Source organism: Arvicola amphibius, chromosome 5 (genome assembly GCF_903992535.2).
Source record: "Arvicola amphibius chromosome 5, mArvAmp1.2, whole genome shotgun sequence".
Classification (NCBI taxonomy): domain Eukaryota; kingdom Metazoa; phylum Chordata; class Mammalia; order Rodentia; family Cricetidae; genus Arvicola; species Arvicola amphibius.
The window spans coordinates 14875612-14890129 of record NC_052051.1 but is presented as its reverse complement, the minus strand read 5'-3'; the positions used below and the strand labels follow the sequence as shown (position 1 = coordinate 14890129).

The 14518-nt window shown below is 44.3% G+C and overlaps 1 protein-coding gene across 4 annotated transcripts in view; it reads left to right on the top strand.

The window, feature by feature from the left end:
• Nucleotides 1-14518, top strand: part of Pkig (cAMP-dependent protein kinase inhibitor gamma) — a 67240-nt gene that overhangs the window by 17818 nt on the left and 34904 nt on the right. The window contains exon 1 of one of the 4 annotated variants that reach the window (XM_038330436.2): nucleotides 13815-13949. The exons of the other annotated variants lie outside the window; for them this stretch is intronic. The gene's annotated coding sequence lies outside the window, so the exon portion shown is untranslated. Of the gene's footprint in view, nucleotides 1-13814; nucleotides 13950-14518 lie in introns of those variants that run through there. 4 annotated transcript variants of the gene reach the window in all.

Below are 14518 nucleotides of genomic sequence, written 5' to 3'. Positions count from 1 at the left end.
AACATAGCACATAGCTTTTGCCTGGATAAACTTATGCCCTGGGCTGAGTGATTGGACAAGTGGCAGCAATGTACATGTGAAGAGGGGGGACATATTGCTTTCTGAAAATTGTGCCACCTTAGTTTCTGTTGGACTTGGAAATTTTCCTTCTCTAAGATAGGAGCAAGAAGCCGAACTGGAGCCAGGGCTGTGATGCCCTCATGATGGGCTTAAGGCTGTGGGGCAGAATTCAGACAACCTATCAGAGGAGCAAAATGGGAACGCTTACAGAGCAGAATGACTCATACCCTATGTCTTCATTTATCATTCATTAAATGTGTTCTGTTGTTCATCTGAGACACTAAACACCAGGGCTGCAGCTGTGAGTAACAGAAACACTGCCTGCTATCAGGCCTGACAATTGAGTATACCCGCCTCTTTCTCTGCTCCCCACCCCTTGAATGTTCCCGTTTATTTTTACTGTAGCAGTGTTGGCGGGGATAGGACTCGGGACCTCTTGCATGCTAGAACTGCATTCTACCACCGAGCTACAACCCAGTCCACATGCTTTATAAATGTAAAAGAACATAGTGTTGTCTTGGCCTGCACGTGTGCTTCTGCATGTTACTGACATGAGGAAGGCAGACTTCCTGGAGGAGAAGGCACAAAAGCGGAGATTGCTGAGCAGTAAGGGTTAAGTAGGAGAAAGGGTAAAGATGGGGTGGAATGGCCAAAGAAAGTTGGAGGCTAGAAAAAAGCTGTAACTCTGGCAGCCTTGAAGTGGTGGAGGGGAAGAGCTCGCTTTGGGAAGACCTGAAAGGAGTTGATGTGACGGAAGGACAATGAGGGTTACACGGGACACATATGTGCAGACATTAGCAAGGTCCAGTCACAAAGAACTGGAGATCAGTCATTAAGTGGGAAGTTTCATTAACCTGAGTAAAGTTTGCTTATGGGAGAAAGCTGTGGCAAATGCATGCTCTTATGGGAGTAGCAGCCCAGACTTAACCTGATGCGAGATCAGTGGGGAGGTGGAATGCTAGCTTACTGCTAACTGCTAGCTGACGACTGGAAATGGACCAGAGTTGCACTGGGGGGCCCATGGCTGCAGGAGAACACACCAGCCAGTGACTGGCAGTCGGTGTTTTGAGGACAAACCTCTCAATGCTCTGTAGGAGCCTAAGTGTTTGTACAGAGTACAGCAGACAGTTCCTCAAGTGTGCCTTAAATCCTTTCCAGAGCCTGCATTCTGAAGAAAGTCTTGTGAAAAAGGAAGCTGTTGCCAGGCATGGTGACATCAAATTCTTAATCCCAGCACTCAGGAGGCAGAAGCAGGTGGATCTCTAAGTTTGAGGCCAGCCTGGTCTACAGAGCAAGTTCTAGAACAGCCAGGGCTACACAGAGAAACCCTGTCTTGAAAAACAAAACAAAGGAAAGAAAAGAAACCTTGTAGTAGTGGTGGCACATGCCTTTAATCCTAGTACTCGGAAGGCAGAGGCAGGCAGATCTCCGTGAGTTTGAGGCCAGCCTGGTCTACATGAGCGAGTTCCAGGACAGCCAGGGCTGTTACTTAGAGATACCCTGTCTCAAGAAATGCAAAAAGAAAATAAAAGAGGAAGCTGCTGAGATGCTTGGTGGGTAAAAGAAGTTGCTATAGAAGCCTGATGACCTGAGTTCAACCCCCAGTGTAGTGTCCACAGTAGGAGGAGGGAACTAAACTCAGCAAGTTTTCCTCTGACCTGCACAGTGTGCCATGATTCTCACACACACAGCACACACAAGGAGAAAGTCTCCTAAAAGCATGGACAGGGAGAGATAGTACTGGCTAGGCTTCCCTCGCCACTCCATGGAAGAAGCAGAGAGAGGAGTCCATTGGTATTTTGCCATTGGTGTCAGGTCCCCTGGAGCTAGAATTACAGACTATTGTGAACTGCCATGTGGGTGCTGAGAATTGAACCTGGGTTCTTTATAAGAGCAGCTGTGCTCTTAACTGCTGAGCCATCTCTCTAGCTACCCAATATGTAATATTTTATCTATCTATCTATGGTTTTTCAAGACAGAGTTTCTCTGTGTAGTCATGGCTGTCCTAACACTCGCTTCGTACACTAGGCTGGCCTCAGACTCAGAGATCTGCCTGCCTCTGTCTCCTGAGTGCTGGGATTGAAGATGTGCACCACCATTGCCCTCCTCCAATATGTAATTTTTAATATTTCCTTGGGCAAGTGTCATAGCTCCATAAGTAAAGGTGCTTGCTGCCAAAACTAATTCAATCCCTGGGACCCATGTGATGGAAGGAGAGAACCAACTCTCAAAAGTTGTCCTGTGGCTTCAACATATATTCTTGTCTATTGTCTCTGGCTTCCATACATATTCCTGTCTGCACACACATATATAAACACACATAGTAGGTGATACATACATTATTAAAACTTTAAGATGCTGGAGAGATGGCTTAGTGGTTAGGGTACCCTGCTCTTCCAGGGAACCCAGGTTCAATCCCTAACCTCCACATGACATGTGACAACCATTTGTAACTTTAGTTTCAGAGAATTAGACCCCCGCTTCTGGCCTCCCTCAGCATCAGTCACACACACGGTGCACAGACATACATGCAGGCAAAATACCAATTCTTATAAAATAAAAATAAATCTCAAAAATATTCCTTTTCAACAGCTAACTTGATTTCTTTCCTTAAAAGATATGTAGTTTTAGGCAAGTTAAAATTCTGAGCTTTACTTCTTCTCTTGTAAAGAGAATAATTATAAAATGTGCATAAAGTGTCTATGAGGATTAAAGGAAATTCCTTTTTTCTCTTTTAAAAAGCTTTAGTTAGTTTTGTTTTTCATGTGTATAAGTATTTTGCCTGTATGTATGTATTTATATGTTCCATGTGCATGCCTGGTGCCCATGAAAGCCAGAATGTATCAGATCCCTGGGAACTGGAGTTCTGGACAGTTGTGAGCCACCATGTGGGTGCTGAGAACTGAATCTCTCCATCCCCAAATTCTTTTTTTCTTGAAGTACTGTTTAAAAGAATATCTGAATCCAGGCATGTTTAATCCCAGCAGCAGGAGACAGAAGCAGAAAGATCTCTATGAGTTCAAGGCCAGCCTGGGACTGCAGGCACTTCCTTCTACCCCTGGCTGCTACTTTGAAGGGTGGTGCTGGAGATTTGAACTCAGGTCCTTTTGTTTGTGCGACAAGTGTGTCATGGACTGATCCAGCTTCCCAGCCCCAAGAAACCTATTGTTCTTGTTCTGAGATACTTTTCTGTAGCTGCAGAGTCCAGCGCTCCACAGGCAGAGCAGGCTGGGTATTTAACAATGGTGCCATAGTGTCTGGACTGCTTATTGCTTTCTTTTCTATTCAATATTCCTGTCAATCATTTCCACCTGTTGTTTTGTAGCCAGTGAGTCTTGGAGCCAAAAAGGAAATTGAGGGGTGAGGTCAGTCTGATGAATGTGCTCTGATGCATCCTGCCATATTGTGAAGGTCTGTTTGCTCTCTACTTCATCCTGCCATATTGTGAAGGTCTGTTTGCTCTCTACTTCTCTCAGTCCATTGTTAACCCTGTAAAGGGTCTCATGGCATGCATTTTACGTTTTTGGGGTCTGGGCTCTCTGACCCCAACACACGCTTATAAATGCGTGGGTGGAAGTTGGTTGTGCTGTGGTACCTTCTGTATAAGCTGCAAGTGACTTGATGCCCATCACCAACAAGAAATGTTCACAAAACTTGTAGTTTCTTGAGAGTTTCTGAATGTGATCTGTGCATCTGTGACAAACCCAAAGATAATCATCAGATTCCATTGATCCTTTTAAAGGAAATTGTTTGAGAATAGACATTTCCCTTAGATTCTTAAAGGGATATGTAGTGTACAATGAGTAGGAGTCACTGACAGTAGGAAAGCATCTCACTGGCGTGGAGGAGCCTCAGCGATGTGTTTCTGTACACTGGCGTGGAGGAGTCTCAGCTGTGTGTTTCTGTACACTGGCATGAAGGAGTCTGTACGTTCATCTCACTGAATACCTGACATAAATAATTAACCATAAGGGAAGAAGGATTTCATAGTTTCAGGAGTTCAGTCCATGGTCACTTGGCCCTTTGTGCTTGGGCAGAACATGGCAATGATGGGCATGTGTAGCAGAGAAGAGCTATTCTCAGCACACAGGAAACAGAGTGGGGAATGCAGGAAATGGCAAGAGCAAGATACAGCTGCAAGGGCATGCTCCCAGTGACCCGCCTCTAGCTAACTGTCACCCCCTGCCTTTCATTAACTCCCAAATAATGCTACCATGTTAAAATCCATCAAAGGATTAAACCATTCATTTGGTCAGGGCCCTCAAGGTCTAATTGTCTCTGAAAATCTAAAAAGAGAGAGAGAGAGAGCAAGCAAGAGAGCAGTGAGCTTCATTCATTATCCAGCTGTGTCTTAATTCAGTCAAATTGAAAATCAAAATTAACCATCACATGTTTATCCCCTTACCTCTCAAACCCAAAGTCTTGGATTTGATTCCCAACCCTGCACGAATGGGCCATGGCAGGCCACACCTATAATCCTAGCACTCCGTGAAAGCAAGAGGATTAGAAGTACAAGGCCATCTTCAGGTGCATAACAAGTTTAAGGCCAGCCTGGGCTACATGAGACCCTGTCTCAAAGCTAAACAAAAAACTGGAAAAAGTCTATGATCCAGGTATTGCAGCTATTTGAGATCCAGACTCCTGGTTTCATGCCTTGCAGAAGCCTAAAGTCTCCAGGCGTCTGTTGATTTCTTGGTGAAAGTGTGGCATGTGCTTCTCTAAGTTACCTCTGTCCCTTCTCTTTTGTTTTTTTTCTCCTTTCTCCTTCCCCCTCTCCCTCCGCCTTTTCCCTCCTCCCCTCTCTCTCCATTTCTCTTGTCAGTTTTGGGGGTTGAAGCTGCAGTCATAATAAGCACTCCAACTGAGCTGTGCTCCCGAGTCACCTCTCTGTTTCTTAATCTGTCAACTCCCAGTTGACACTATCTTTTAAACTCTTTTAGTTTTCATCAAGAACAGCGAACACACTTATTAAAAATGTTGAAAGTATTGTTGGCTGGTGATTTTGAGTTCTTAAGGAAAGGACCCCACAATTCTGCCATACTCCTTGCTCCTTGTTTGTCCTCTTGTTTATAACCCATAGATTGACGTTGAAACCCCAGTTCTTCTTTCTGTGTCCTGCAGAACCACTTTGAAAGCTGCAGCTTCTATTTCTATTACATTTTGCAGAGCTGAATCCAAAAGGTTCAAGAGCCTGTTTAGAAGGCAGATACTATAAAGAGCTGCTTTCTTGTATATATGTTGTAATTTCATCTTGAATTTTGTGAGGCCATCCCAATAAATGGCCTAGGTGGTTTTGTTTGTTTGTTTTTAAATAATTAACTTAACTTTATTTTATGTGCATGAAGGTATCAGATCCCCTGGAACTGGAGTTATGGACAACTGTGAGCTGCCATGTGGGTACTGGGAATTGAACCCAGGTCCTCTGGAAGAACAGCCAGTGCTCTTAACCACTAAGCCATCTCTCCAGTCCTGGTTTTTGTTTGCTTTTTAAGCAGTGCTCTTGTTACTGTGTTACTGTCACAGTGGGTAGAACCTCTAAATACTTCGGAGATATTGTTTTTATCTAGAGCAAAAGAATTTTTTAACCAGTTTTTTTTTAATTTTCTTTTTATTTGTGTGTGTGTATGTGTGTGTGTGTAACAGAAGACAGCCTTGGGAATCCTTGGTATTGAATTTAGGCTGTCAGCCTGATGGACTGGTCGTGCCTTTACTACCCACTGACTGTCTCTTGAGTCCCAGAAGAACTATGTTTGTTTTCTTTTTTTAAGATACAGTCTCTCTGTGTAGCCCTGGTTGTCTTGAAACTCACTGTGTAGTCCAGGCTGGCCTCAAACCCGGAGATTGCCTGCCTCTGTCTCTAGGATTAAAGGAGTGTGCCACCATTGACCAGCAAGGAACTGTATTTTGAGATCTACTAAGCCAATTCCTATTACTGTCCCCAAATTGTTTTCTCCTTTGTTTAAGTTCCTTCAATTTTAGTCTCTCTGTCCTTTATTTTTCTTTTTGTGAGCCTAGGGATCAAACCCAGAGCCTTGTGGCTGCTGAGCAAGTGCTCTGCCCCAGTTCCACTTCCACCTGCCCCTTTTCCTAGAGTAATGTCTTTATTTTCATGGATATGGCCTTAACCTGCACTTCTAAAAATTAAGGACTCATGGAAGTACATAATTTAATGGATCCCTCTTGCTTCCACCATCCAGAGATGTCCTCATTTGGAATTTGGTATTTTGTATATCCTTTTACAGATGTAAATGGCTCCGGGAATAGCAACAAAACATAAACTGTGAACTGGGTACTTCAGATTGTCTCAGTTAATCCTGAGTCTCTGAGATGAGGCTTCTGTTCTACCAAACAGTACCCTTGAGGTTTGTGGGTAGCTGGTGATTTGTGTAAACATGTTACCAACACTTACTTTATAAACAGTTACTGACGGATGTATATACGTAGGTGTTCTTGTCTAGTTATCTTCGTGTGATAAATATCCACATTGAAAACCTTGGGCCAAGAAGTGTGCATTGAAAGCTGGGGCCATACTACTGTGTGCTCTCTAGATGGGACAAGTTAAAGGAGCAAACTAAGGAGGTGGTGGGGGGAAAATAAAGAAAACTGGGGCCACAAAAGGTAGAGCATTTACCTAGGGTGCCTGAGGACCTGGGTCTCGTCCTCAACATTATAGTAATAGTACAGCTGGGCGTGGGGGCACACACCTTAATCTCTGCACCCTGGAGGCTGAGGCAAGAGGATTGCCACAGATATGAGGCCATTGTGTTCTGTACAGTGAGCTTCAGATTAGCTAGGGCTATGTAGTAAGTAAGATTCTGTTTCAAAACAAAGATAACAAATTTTCAATAACAAAAATTTAAGATTTGTCGGAACACTTCCATTTTGTGTTCTAGTGAATGTTATTAGCAAGAGAAAAGGGTAAGAAGACAGGCCAGGTCTTCTAAAGACAAGCTGTGTCCCCCACAGATTACTTGTCCAGTGTCACTCTTTACACTTGATGACTTTTCTTCACTTGCCAGCTTTTTCTTTGTGGTGACTGCATTGTGTGATAGAGCTGCAAGCCTCCAGCATCAGTAGTCACTCTGCATATGGACCTAACAGCACCCATTTTTCTCACTTCAGAGTTAGACAGTGTTGGCCTGAGTCCTAGGACCCCCAAGAGGGCCACCACAGAGCCACACTTCTGAATGCAAAAGCAAGGTTTTACTGATTAAGTACGGGCTAGCACGGGTTTTCCACAACAGTACCTAATCCTAAAAACAAAGCAACTTTTAGAGGTAGCTAGTTTTTCCAAACAGACTCGTTGGCCACAGTGTAAGTTAAAGCTGTGGAAGGTTCTGCATGCTTGTTGCTGTAACCCCACCTTTCCCCTGTATGTGTGTGCAGTGAGCTTGAGGGGCTTGACATTCCTGCACTGTCTGCTTCTAGAGTCTGTGGGGATATGTCTGCTGTTTGTTTGGCACGCATATGCAGTTACATATTTGTGGATCACAGAAAACCTTTCTCCTCCTACACAAACTGTGTCATAAGAAATGTTCTCTATATAGGTCTTGAGCTGGGCATGGCAGCCTTATAGCAACACAGACATACTGATTACAATCACTCTGAAATGTTTATCTGTTCTTTATTGAACTCGGGAGTCAGGTATCAGGGTAAGAATCTGAATGATCAGAGAAGCCGCAGAGAAGTGATCAGTGATGACCTCTTTCTCTCGTTTCCTTGGTCCAAGAGGGCTGAAAATCTTTCTAAGCCCCACCCTACTTCCTGTGTCTCACTATACGTTCTCAGTCCTCCTAAACCTCTATGACTAATTTTGGACAGGTAGTAGTTAGCTCTGCCTTCTGATTCCCAAAGTAAACTTTATTGTCAGTCTCAGGAGTGTCAGGGTAACCAAGTATTCTACATTTCCCCCTTTTCATCTAAGTAAAAAGGAAAGGCTTTAACTCCAATTCAGTAAAACTATATACAGTAAGAACAATTATTAGATTAAAAAAAATTCAAGCTGGGCAGTGGTGGCTCATGCCTTTAATCCCAGCACTCGGGAGGCAGAGGCAGGTGGATCTCTGTGAGTTCGAAGCCAGCCTGGTCTGCAGAGCTAGTTCCAGGACAGGCTCCAAAGCTACAGGGAAAAAAAAAGAACAATTATTAGGTAAAAATTATATTCACAATATCTAGTCCATTTGCATTTGGCAAATTTGAAGACAATACTCCATTATCTAGCCTATCTTGGTGAGTCTACAGTTTTGTATCTATTTTTTTGTTTTTGTTTTTTTGAGACAAGGTTTCTCTGTAGCTTTGGTGCCTATACTAGGAAGCTGTGTTGGGTTTGTGTGTGTGTCTGGAATTTTTTAGTACTTTTTCAGGTCCTATATGGAAATATGTGCCTTATGTTGGGCACCAGATGAAGCGTTTATCGAATTATTCTTTATCAATAAAAACTCCGGAGTCAGATATTGGGGTAAAGACCTGAATAATCAGAGAAGCGATCAGTAACCTCCTCTCTCTCTTTCCTCAATCTAAAAGGGCTGAGAATCTTTCTAAGCCCCACTCTACTACTTCTTTTGTCTCTCTATATGTCCTCAGTCCTCCAAAGCCTTTATGGCTAATTTTGGTTAGCTTGTAACTAGTGCTGCCCTCTGATTCAAAGTAAACTTTATTGTTAGTCATGAGAGTGTCAGAGTGTGATCAAAAATATCCCAATATATCATTCAGATAGTTTGTCCATTTATAGGATCTTTGAACACTATTTTCTTTTCTTTTTTTTCTTTTCGTTTTTCTTTCTTTTTTGGTCTTTTTTTTTGAGGCAGTTTCTCTGTGTATTTCTGACTGTCCTTAACTCACTCTGTAGACCAGGCTGGCCTCGAACTCACAGAGATCTACCTGTCTTTGCATCCTGAGTGCTGGGAATAAAGGTGTGCACCACCATCACTAGGCTGTGGGATCTTCGAACACTATTAAAGAATGTTTATGGATTGATTTAAGTCTTAAATATGTATTTCAAACTCATAGATAAATGAATTAAAAGTCACATGCTCCTGAAATGTGATTTATTTTCATAATCTTTTGAAGCTCAGCAACTCAAGTTAGATATCCTGAGGGCAACACATGTTGAGGGAGGGTCCTGGGGGTGGCGTGGGGAGGGAATGTGTTTGTTGAAATTGTCCAGGAGCAAAGCTCAGCTCACTTGAAGCCCAGAGATTTGTCATCCAAATATGTGCAGATTGCTGGTACTATAAATAGCTTGACCTCAAGTAAACAGCCTCTTCCCCTAGTTGCTGTTTGGCCATTATTCACATGCCACAACAGGCTGGCAATGGCACCGGCACCAGCCTTACTCAATGCATGGCACCCATATCCTGGCCTTCTCTGCTTGGTGGAGCCGCCAGCTTCTCCATGCTTTAAGTGACTGGAGTCAGGTGTTTGCTCACATTAACTCTACACATTGGACTTCCTCTGTGGCCCAGCCTGTTGTGGAGCTTTGTCAACTTGCCACTGCTCTAGGCCAACCATAATAGCTAAGAATATTGGCAAGAATTAAAAGCCCGGAGCCACATGTCTGGACTAAAGCAGATTTAGGAGGCACAGGCGGTGTCTTTTCAGAGCAGAAGTGCACATGGCCGCTTCTTTTGGAACCTAAAAAGAGTGGCACCGCTTGTCAGAAGTGCTCTGGGCTGTCTGTGCCAACAGCTCGTGTGTGTGCCAGGGTCTGGCTGCTGGCATTTCCAGAGCCCCTTAGAGACTCATGCATAATGCTGACAGAGCAACCAAGTACATGCCATGGTTGGTTGCTGTTTTCTTTGTGGGGTGGGGGGAGAGGGTGTCTCTCTCCCCCATCCTTTGTCTCCCTCCTGCTTTAGCTCTCTGTCTGCTGTATTCATTTACAGTGGCTGCAGGTCAAATGTCCATGAAAGGTTTAGGGGCAGATGATAAGGCCTGGTAGAAAGAACACTGGATGGGGACCAGGGAGTCTGAAATCTTGGGCAAATCACTTACTTTTCTATTCTTCATTTTTCAAATGAAGATAGTCCTAGGGCTGGAGAGATGGCTCAGAGGTTAAGAGCACTGGCTGCTTGCTCTTCCGGAGGTCCTGAGTTCAATTCCCAGCAACCACATGGTGGCTCACAACCATCTGTACTGAGATCTGGCGTCCTCCTCTGGCGTGAGAGCATACAGCGAGGCAGAATGTTGTATGCATAATAAATAAAAAAAAAAGATAGTCCTGACCCCCGTGTTTTCATGGGGTTGATGAGAAAATTTATGTGCTATTACTTTCTGGATGATAACAAACTGCAGGATGTGAAGGGGAGGTGTGTTGGCACCTCCCCCTGGTGGGGAGGGAGATGGGGATTGCTGTGAGAGTTAGAACTAAGAATGCACATATCAAGTGGCAATAACAGCAGTGGTTACATTAATGTCCCTTAGGTGACTGAGGATTTCTAACCCTGAGGGACATTGGGTTTATAAACATGGGTTTATAGATGTTGACATTAGCAAAAGGGCCTGCTAAATGCTGAGAGAGGGACTAGCTTATAGTGTACAAGGAGTGTGTGTGTGTGTGTGTGTGTGTGTGTGTCTGTCTGTCTGTCTGTCTGTCTGTGCCTGTGTGTGTCCACCCAGCACTGTTTAAGGCTCTTGGGATGGATCTATCAGAGATGTTTTAGCCTTTCCAGTCTGGTAGGAGAACACACAGCAGGTACTTAAAATACCATGCTAAGAGGAATAAGAGATCATTTCAGCACAGAGCTAATGTGGCTCCAAACAAGGCCTCCCCAAGAAAGTGACATTTAGTGTGGGGTCTGATTAGCCAGACCCAGAGGGCAAGGCAGTTAGAGTGGCAGCGGTGATTAGACTCTCAGCGTGTCAGGCTGCCGCCTGTTAAATGTGTAAGTGGTGCTGCCTCAGGAAAGGCCTTCTGGGAGGGTACTACAAGATGGCTCAGTAAAGTGCTTGCTTTCCAACTGTGAGGACTGGAGTTCAGATCCCGGAAGTCATATAAAAAACTAGGATGGTGGCCTGTATCCTACTAGCCATAGTAAGAAGGTTACCTAGAAGGAAGGTCAAGGGCTAGCCTGGCTTGTGTGGCAAAGTTCAAGCAAATTTACTGAACGTGTCTTTGTGATTCTTGTGGGGTTGACTTCCCATGTGACTCACGTTTCTGATTGCAAATTCTGTTTGGAGCTAGGCACTAAGAGGCTCTCTGGTGACGCCTGCATGCTGGAGTGATGGCAGCTTTCATGCCTTTTTCATGTTCTATAGATGCCCCTTTTATACATAAACAATTATAATTGAAAAGATAATGGCAAGAAACTTTTTTTCCCTTTTTTGATTTTTCAAGACAATGTTTCTCTGTGTAGCCCTAGCCATCCTGGAACTCGCTCTATAGAGCAGTCTGGCCTCGAACTCAGAGATCTACCTGCCTCTGCTCCATCACCCAGCTAAGAAACTGTAGTTTCAGATGTAAATCTCAGTATTGTTTCTCAGTTGTCTAAAAAAGCAGGGCCTTTGTAGCTCTGTGGCACAGAAAACAAGCTGTAAATGTGACATCTGCTCTTACAGAGAACCTGGTTAAGTTCTCAGCACCCCACTGGCTGACAACCATGCCTAACTCCAGTTCCAGGGGATCCCATGTCTTCATCTGACCTATCCACATAGGCACTAGGCACACACATGGTACACATGCATGCATGTAGGCAAAATATACACATAAAATAAGATAAATCTAATAAGAAATAAAGTGGAACTTGGTTGAGGAAGACACCCAACATAGATCTCTGGCCTCCACCTACATATGTGCACATGCGCAGATACCTACACAAAATGTAGTCACATAAAACACACACAAGGAACTTATTAAGGAAAGTGCTATTGTGATCCCATCCTCCATTGGGCAGCCAAGGCACAAACCGATTGCCCGAGGTCATCCTCAGTGGGAGGAAGGCAGGGCTGGTAGAACTCCACATCTCTGTTGCCCCCACAGTGTTTTCAGGCTGGTGGTTTTTATTCTACCACAGTTCACCAACTTGTTCCAAAGCCTTCTGATTGGCCGACATCCTCCCATGAAGAGCCTGTTTGCTTGAGTACTGATAAGCATCAGAGTTTTCTGAGAACTAATTAAAATTCCTATTTAGTTACAAAGGGCCACAGTCTGTGTCCAGCAGAGTTCCATAACTTCCTGTCCCCATGGAAATAACATGCACATAGATTGGCTCTCTCGCTTTGGGTAGAAGCAGTTAAAACCACCCAGCATTTTGGTAGCAAAGCCAATAAGCCCACCCCTTGACTTAATGGACTGGTTTGTTCCCTTTATCAGGCTGGGTGGGATGTCTGTTTTAAGAATAGCATTGGCACATGTGTGCATTCATTCTGACTTAGTCAGGAGCTAAGAGCCATGGTTTCTAATTCTGGCCCTTTTGTTTTTGAGCTCTGTGACTTCAGGCTTATCACATAACTTCTCTGCTTCATCTTATTGAGGGAAGAATATAATAATAATTCTTCTAGGGGTGTCGTGAGAATCAAAATAGATGATGTACAACAATCTGCCCAGTATTCAGTCTGCACTGTCTGCTGTCTTGGTCTTCTTGTAAGGATCACTTCTCAGAATTCTAAAATGAAGCCACTAGCATCCCATTTTACAGTTAGGAAAACAGACACACATGCACAGATAGAGACAGAGACAGAGAGTGTTATGTAGGGCTCAGACCCTACTGATCCTGATTCTGATTCCTGAGGCTGCTCACAGTCCCTGCCCAGGTCTCCTTGCTTCTCACAGGGAAGAGTAGAGAGGTTTCCCCATTTCCCTGACGGAGTACTCTGCAGATGCAACATTCTTGTTATCTAGCCTGACCATTGCTGGGTTTGTCCCTAAGGACAGTTACATTCTCATACTTGTTTATCTTATCTAGTAGTTTATGTTGTCTCTCTTCACGTCCCCTGGGACGCCTTCAGTGAATTCTTTTGAATTTTCTCCCAGAGAAATGTTTTAGCTCTCTCTTCTGTGAGGGCTCAGAAGCCCACAAATCCAGGCAGGCATCTTGAATCTATGGAAGAAGGGGTTTCTTTTTGCTCAGGCGTGTGGCTGGCAGCCTGGAGTAAAATGATCCAAGATACATTTGGTAATAAGCTCTACACACACTGGCTTGCAGTGGGATTTCAGGCAGGAAAGAAACCCATGTATCATTTCACTGATGAAACGAAGGTCCAGTGACTTGCTTGAGCCAGGGTCAAGACCTGAAGCCAGTTCTCCAGCGTGTCCTAGCCTGCCCTGTGTGTGTGCATAGGACATAAGGACATACATACTGTGCCTAGCATGTTCCTAGAAAGCTGAAGAAATGAAAGACTTAGAGGACTGGGCAGAGAGGCAGAGATGGAGGAGGCATAGAGAGGTTTCCTGCCTAATTTAGCACATTACACACCAAAGAAATGGATGGAAGCACAGCAGAGCGCAGGCAGCCACAGTCATCCCCAGTGACTAAATGCCTGGAGGCCTGGGACTGACCAGCCACATAGGAAGCCTTTTGTCACTGAGGCCTCGGTGTTGAAAATTGAAGGAAGGATGTTTGACAAATGTGACGGGCCTGGGATACAGTTACAGCCTCCTGGCTCATTGTCCAAAGGAAATAGATCTCTCCCGTGGACAGAGATGGAAACTGAGCAAGTGGGTTGAGTGGTTGACATCATCAGGCCGAGAATTGGATTACAACAAATGGGGACTTACTTGGCCTGAGACGTGGGAAACACCCTCTAAAACTTCGAAGTGCTTTTCATTTAGAAGACAGAGAGAGAAAGGGCAGGAACAAGCTGCCTGCTGCTCTGCACGGCCCTCCTTAAACCCTGGCTTCTTACCTTCCGTTCTGACCAGGACCTCTGCCCGTGGAAGAGACTTGGCCCCTGTGAGTACCACTGCACTGCCTTGTCTACCCCAGCCCAGCCTGCCTCCCACAAAAGGTCTGTTTCTGTGCTGTGATGCATGGACACTTGCTCCAGACATTACTGCTTTCTCCGCAGCTGTCCAGGGCTGCAGAGTAGGTAGGCTCCATCTGCACTGGAGACTCTCAGCATGTAGCTTCGTCAGTCTCCACAGCCTTCAGGGCCCCTCCTTGCCCATATACAGACTGAAAAGCCAAGTCTGACTCTAGAAATTACTATCTGTAAAATTTTAATAGTTTTATAATTACAAAGGTTTTTTAAAATTCCAATTTAAGAAGTTTTACAAATTCTTAAAAGACATATCTCACACATATAAAATTGGTATATTAAAACTCCTAATCCTTCTGTTTCCACCTCTCAAGTGCTGGTTGTATGTTAAATTTCGGATACCAACTTGTTTAGGTTCACAAAGGCATTCCCGTATGCTGTAGCAATTGTGTGGAGAGTCCAGGCTCAGAAGGAGTGATCTTGGACCTTGACTCTGTGCTCTCTTCCTTGACCATATAAACCCTTATGCTTTCCTTCTCTTGGA